The sequence below is a fragment of the Echinops telfairi genome, unplaced genomic scaffold, assembly GCF_000313985.2.
Source record: "Echinops telfairi isolate 266 unplaced genomic scaffold, ASM31398v2 ScPeMD7_7412;HRSCAF=8450, whole genome shotgun sequence".
NCBI classification, from domain to species: Eukaryota; Metazoa; Chordata; class Mammalia; order Afrosoricida; family Tenrecidae; genus Echinops; species Echinops telfairi.
In genome coordinates, this window is record NW_022111312.1 from 4442479 (window position 1) to 4449161 (window position 6683).

Consider the following 6683-nt stretch of genomic DNA (forward strand, 5'->3'; position numbering starts at 1 on the left):
AGACGCCCACGTACGTTTCCATTGTGTAGATGTTATAGGGTTTAATTAGCCAACCCCTTTCAAAGTTCTTTTTCAAAGTTCTTTTTACTTATTTATCCCCAACCTCCTCTTAGAATAGCCCTTCGGAATTGCTATGAACAATGATGATGCTAACAGTACCCTTACCATTGAGCTGCAGAGGTGAGTAAATGCTTTCCACAAAGGACCAGAGGTCAACATTTTCCACATTGGTTTCTGTTCCGCCTACCCCACTCTTGCTATCACATGCGAACAGCCACAGATAATATGTAAACAAATAGGCATGATTGTGTGCCAATAAAACTTTATTGACAAAACCAGAAGACTTTGGCCCGTGGGTGGTAGGAGCCCTGGTGGCATAATGGTTATGCATTGGGCTGCTAACCACAAGGTCAACAGTTCAAAGCCACAGCTGCTCCACGGGAGAAAGGCTTTGTACTTCCATAAAGAGTTACAGTTGCAGAAACCCACAGGGACAGCTCTCCCTTGTCCTGTAGGGTCACTATGAATTGGAATGGACTCCCAATGGCATTGAGTTTGGCTTGGAACTTAACTCTTGTCTGCTATCTGCTAGGCACTGTTCTAAGGTCTTTCATGTGTTAGTGTGGGTGCATTAGAGAAACAAATCCACAGAAACTCATGTATAAGAGAGAGTTTTATAGAAAGGGTACTGCACATCAAGAAAACATCCCAAGCCCACAAGTCCAACATTAACCCCTATGTCCCACACCAATCCACAAAGTCCTCCTCCATCTCACAAAACACACGCAATGATGTCAACTGCAGGAGGAAAGCCAAATCAGTGAACATGTAAGCATCTCAGCGCTGGCAGGGGCCTCCACAGGGCTGCATGGGGGTAGGTCCATGTGGCTTCTCCTTGGGGCTGTTTTGCAGGAAGTGAGTCTTGCAAGCTGAAGCAGGAACTGGGTAAGGCAGCTGCACCCTGGTCCGACCATCACAAAGCAAGAGACCCGAGAACTAGAAAAGCGAGGCTCACCAAGCCATTTATCTCTCTGCCCTTCAATTAACCCACATGTGTTTATCAGCCAGGTTGACACAATAATCTTTAACTATCTCAGTCTTTGACTAGATCATTGTATTTATTATATATATAAAATTCTCTATATATGTAGAAGGAATTATATATATAAAATTATTTAAATTTTTACATATCCTTGTTGTTGTTAGATGCCATCAAAATGGCTATTCCATGCTCCATTGTGATCTACGGGGTTTCACTGGCTGATTTTCAGAAGTGGGTCCCAAAGCCCCAATGAAACTTGGTTAGCATCCAAACCCAATCCATCGTAGCGACCCTATAAGACAAAGTAGAGCTGCCCTTTGGGGTCTTAGAGACTTTAAATCTTTAAGGGTGCAGACAGCCTCACCTTTCTTCTGAGATGCGGCTGCTGTGTTTGAACAGCTGACTTTGTAGTTAGCGGTTCAGGATGAAACCCACCACATCACCAGGGCAGCTTGTGTACAAAACCCTCCAGTGACAGCCAGGTGACATGCGTGTATGAAATGCCTTGGTCAGAAATGGAACCCTGGGCCGCTTACTTACATGGAAGGTGGGAATTCCAGCACTGAGCCTCGGCAACAATTGTCAGGAACCCTGAACTGACTGCTAGCGAGTCGATGCTGGCTCATAGGGACCTGATAGGACAGGGTAGCGGTGTTCCGGTGGGTTTCCATGACTGTAACCCTCCACGGAAGTACAAATCCTCATCTTTCCCCTGCAGAGCACCTGGTGGTTTTGAACGGCTAACCTCGTGGTCCATAGCCCAAGACGTAACCACCGCACCACCAGAGCTCCTGTTGGCGATCAGGATGGTTCTCACTTTAGAGACGGATTTCTCTCCAGAGTTATAAGTTCAACACAAAAGGTTGGGAGAGATCCTGCACATCTCCCAAGCCCGGGGTCCTGTCTGCTCCTTGTCTCATCAGTTCCCCGCCTCTTGACCCTTTCCACCAAATGAAGCCCGGCCGCCCATCCTCAGCCCCTGTGGGCAAGCGGCTTGCTCTGAAAGTCTTGGTTTCTAAGAGCAGATGTGGCCGCAGGATGGACAAACATGCACGTGGCTCAGGGCTTCCAATAAATTCCAAGTGTGAGCCTGCCCCAGACCCAACCATGTCCACACTTTTCGTGGAGTTGTTGTTGTTGTTGTTGTTGTTGTTGTTGTTGTTTTCTTTTCTGTGAAACTCTGGTCTTGGAGATCAAAGTGAGAGGCCCAGGTCCTGGGGAACCGGCAAAGAACTTCCAGAAAGGCTCCCTAGACAACCAGCAGCAACTCACCTCGATGCCCACTCCCACGGGCACCTTTTGTGCTCACCAACACCACTGAATGGAGCCCTGCTGGTGAACTAAGTGGGTGACACTCTGGCCTGTCAGGTCACTAGTTTAAAGCCACCAGCTGATCCTTAGGACAATGAGGAGGCTGTCTGCTCCCATAAAGACTTACAGCCTTGGAAACCCACAGGGGCAGGTCTACCCTGTCCTGCAGGGTCATTAGGAGTCAGAATCGACTCGATGGCCGTGAGCTTTGAGAACAGCAGCTGAGCCCCTCTCCTGGGTGGGCGGGAGAATGCCCCGCACAGTCTGGACTTGCTGGCCAGAGGGCAGGGAGAGAACTTCTCAAAAGGAGTCCTTACCTGCAGCCCTCCTGAGAAGTCCCAATTATAGGGGAAGTCAAGCCTTTGCAAGCTTACAGGGCATGGTCTAGCCAATAGCCTGAGGGGAGGGGACAGTGCTGACTGCTGCTTCCTGGCCATTTGGTCTGAGCCATGACAGGAAGGGACCTCGTGTGCACGTACCATAGTACAGTCCTGTCCCGACAAGGAAATGAACCAGAGACCCGCAGGTCTGACCTTGTGTGTAATAATCACTCCCTGAGGCTGCCTCTGCAGTCGGACCTAAAGCACAGAGGGCTAGCATCTTCCCTGCTCTTGCTTCTTGCTCTTACGTTTCTGCCTTCCTGCCAGCCTTAATGCTGTGTGAATGCTCACTGCCATCGAGGCACTGATGACTCACCGTGACCCTCCCCTGGGCTTTCTGAGACGGTAACTGTTTACGGGCTTTCTTCTACGGAGCTGCTGTCCCAGCCAGGGCACCATGCCCACACCAGCTCCTTGGTTACCTGAAAAGCCAATCCGGGTCTGCCTTGAGCGCAACGCTCTTTTTAGCTCTCTGTCCAAGACCCAAGGGAGCTCCGAGGGAGTGGTGGTTGCGTGTCGGGCTGCCCACGGCCAGGTCAGCAGTTCCACACTACCGGCTGCTGTGTGGGAGAAAGAGGGAGCTTTCCAGTCCCATCCAGAGGGACAGGCTTGGAAACCCACAGGGGCAGTTCTGCCCTGTCCTGTCGGGTACGAGTGGACATCACCTCACAGATTCAACTGACAATGGCCTCTCGACAAAGGTTGGATCAGAACCTCAGGGTAGGGGGGCCAGTGAGTTTCTGCTCTCTGGGGACGGGGATCAACTCAACTCAGAAAGGAGGGTGAGGATGATTGCCCAACACAAGGAATGTCATCGAGGGTGTGGAATCGTACCTGTGGAGACGGTTGAGTCGGTGTGTGCTTGTGCTGTGTAGATTCTCAACAACAGACATAACACGTGAAAGGGCCAAGGCATTTTGCCCTGAAGTCGCTACCCAGTCCAGGTGACCCGCTGGTTCTCAGAGTGCAGGTGTGCTGCACAGAAAAGCAGGTCAGGGAGCTAGAAAGGCCCAGGCGCAGCTGCAGTTCAGGTAAGGGCCAAGCTCGAGGGGTTGGGCTTGGGCTCAGGAAAAAGGTCAGAAAAGGGGGGGGGAGGGCACCACAACCAGTGCCAGCCACACCACAGACCTGTCCCGAGTGTGTTCTGTACTACCCACCACTGGGTATTTGGCCCTCTGAGATGCCGGGAATGGACCCCAGGGGTCACGTGGTCTGTGATCCAGGGACCAAGATGCTAAGCAACACTCCTAACCTGACAACAGGAGCAGGGAGAGAAGAGAAGGATGAGGGGTGTCCCAGCCTGGCTGCCACAGGGCTCTCAAGCCAGGGCCGAGCGAGCCCACAGCCCGTCTACAATGGGACCTGCCTCGGCGGCTCCCTCTCAGTCAGGATGAGTTATGAGCTCTATGAGCCCAGCGGTTTGCAGGACGTTTACACGAACCAGAAGATGTGTTATCTGATGGAAATTGCTTCATTTAATATCCTGTTTGACAGGCCCAAGAACTGTACCTCTCTGGAAGAATCTTCCGGGGCTGGGGGTCATGTATGTTTCTTGCATCCTTTTTTTCCCCTCAGCCTTAGGACTTAAGGAAAACAACTGCTGCCCCTTGCTCCTGAAGCAGAGGACAGAGAAGAGGTCACGGATCCACACAATGCTCCCAGGACTCTCTGCCTACCTGCTTTCATTGGATGACACACGGCCATGCTCAACCCAGCCCTGGGACTCACATGATCCAGTTTTACATAAAGATGTTCAATGCGTATCTTTGGGGTTAGGGACCACTTGTTGAGGAATCATGATTCCAGGTAGAGATAAAATTTCTTTTTATAAAAAGGCATCCAGAGAGGCTACTCCTAGTCTGCTAAGAACCCTGAGGGAACAGAAGTTAGAGCTCAGCTGACGACTGGAAGGTCAGTGGTTTGAAACTACTGGCTGCTTCTCAGGGGAAAGACGAGGCTGCCTGCGTTACAGCCTCAGGACTCAAAACTCAACATTCAAACTCACTGCCACTGAATCCATTCTGACCTGTAGCACCCCCTAGAGGACAGAGTAGAACTGCCCCTGTGGATTTCTGAGACTATTACTCCAGAGGAGTAGAAAGCCTAATCTTTCTCCCAGAGAGAAACTGATGGTTGTGAACTTCTGACTTTGGTCTTCAAAACGCATGAGCGGCCAACTAACATACAACCATCAATCTCTCCCTATCTGGGGGGAATAAGGGTTATGAACATCTAAAGACATATGGAAAGAATGAGTCCAATTGGCTAATGGACCATGCAAACCTCAGCCTTCCCAGTCCTGAGACCAGAAGAACTAGATGGTGCCCAGCTGCCTCTCCCAACCATTCTGAAAGGGATCCCCTTAGAAGGTCCTGGAGAAAAATGTGGAGCAAGCAGGAGTCAAAATCATACAAGAGACCAAGTATACTGGTCAGATAGACACCTGTAGAAACCCCAAGAGTGCCGTCCACCTGTAGAAACCCTGAGGATGCCGTCCTTCATGACCCTTCAGGGATGGAACAGACTCACCCCTAGTGTTACAATAGCCAAACGTTCAAGACCAACGGGGCAGTCTTTCTTCCAGAGCCAAGTTCAGACGAGGATGAGGAAAGAAGGAGGGACGGAAGCAGGAAGCCCAGGGAGGAAGTGGGATAAATGAGGGTACCCTGAGGAGGAGCTGGAAATAGATGCGTCGAAACGAAATGTGCACGAACTCTGGAATGTCAAGCTGAGGATCTGCTCTGTGAACCTTCAGCCCGTTCACCAAAAGAAAAGTCCAAAAGATAGAAAGACAAGATGTCTTTAAGAATTAAAATAAATTTTAAAAATATCACATCCTCCAAAGCCAGTTCTACTCTGCCCTTTAGGGTCGCTGCTGGTCAGAATTCACTTGATGGCACACCACCACAACCACAACTTGTGTCCTTACTGTGTCTCCACTCATGCCTCTTTAACTCCTCGCTTCAATGCAAAGCAACTGAGGACTCATCACGTGCTAGGCCAGTGGTTCCCAGACTCGGGCTGTGTTAGTCAGGGCACTGGTGCTGGGAGACCAAGAGGGGTCATTGTAGAGATGGGGACGTGATCTGGGCTCTCCTGGTGCTTGGTTCAGCACATTTTAATGGAAGATTTGGGAATGAGCAGGGTCTCTGCAGAATGTGTGCCTCGGGTGCTGGCTGACCAGGAAAAAAAGCATCACGTGGAAACATGTCATGCTTTGAAAGAACAGCTCCAAAGTGACTCAGGCGGTTTCCCAAGGTCATTCCTGGTGATAAGACATGGTGCTATTCTTACTACCCCAAAAGCAAACAGCAGTCAGTCAGTGGAAGATGCCATCATCACCTCGCCCCCCAAAAAGCTCCTCAGTGAAATCAACGATCAAGACGATGTTTATTTGTTTCATTGATGTGAGGGGGATACTGCATTTGGAATTCATTCCACCAGGTCAGACTGTTAATCGAGCTTTCTCTTGAGAGTTTCTGAAAAGATTGCCTAACAATGTGCAGCAAAAGGGCCTGATTTGTGGCAGACGGGGAACTGGTTTTGCCACCACGACAATGCCCCTTCTCACACAGCCATCTCAGTGCTCCAGATTTTGGCAAAAAAAACCACCAAAAACAGCATAGTCTCTTGCCCCACATACCTTACTCACCTGACCTCGCTCCATGAGACTTCTTTTATTTTATTCTGCAAATGCCAAGGGACATGAAAGGACAGTGATTTGATGATGTAGAAGAGGTGAAGAAAAAAATGAAGGAGGTGCTGTCAGCCATCCAAACAGATGAGTTTGAGAAAAGTATTTCCAAGAATGGAATCACAGATTTGACTAATGCATAAAGTGTCATGGGGAGTACTTTAAAGGTGATAAGGTTGTTTTGTAAAAAAATAATAATAATATATAGCTTTGGGTAAAAAATCCGGGTTGTTTTGGGGGGAGTACCCGTGTGTGC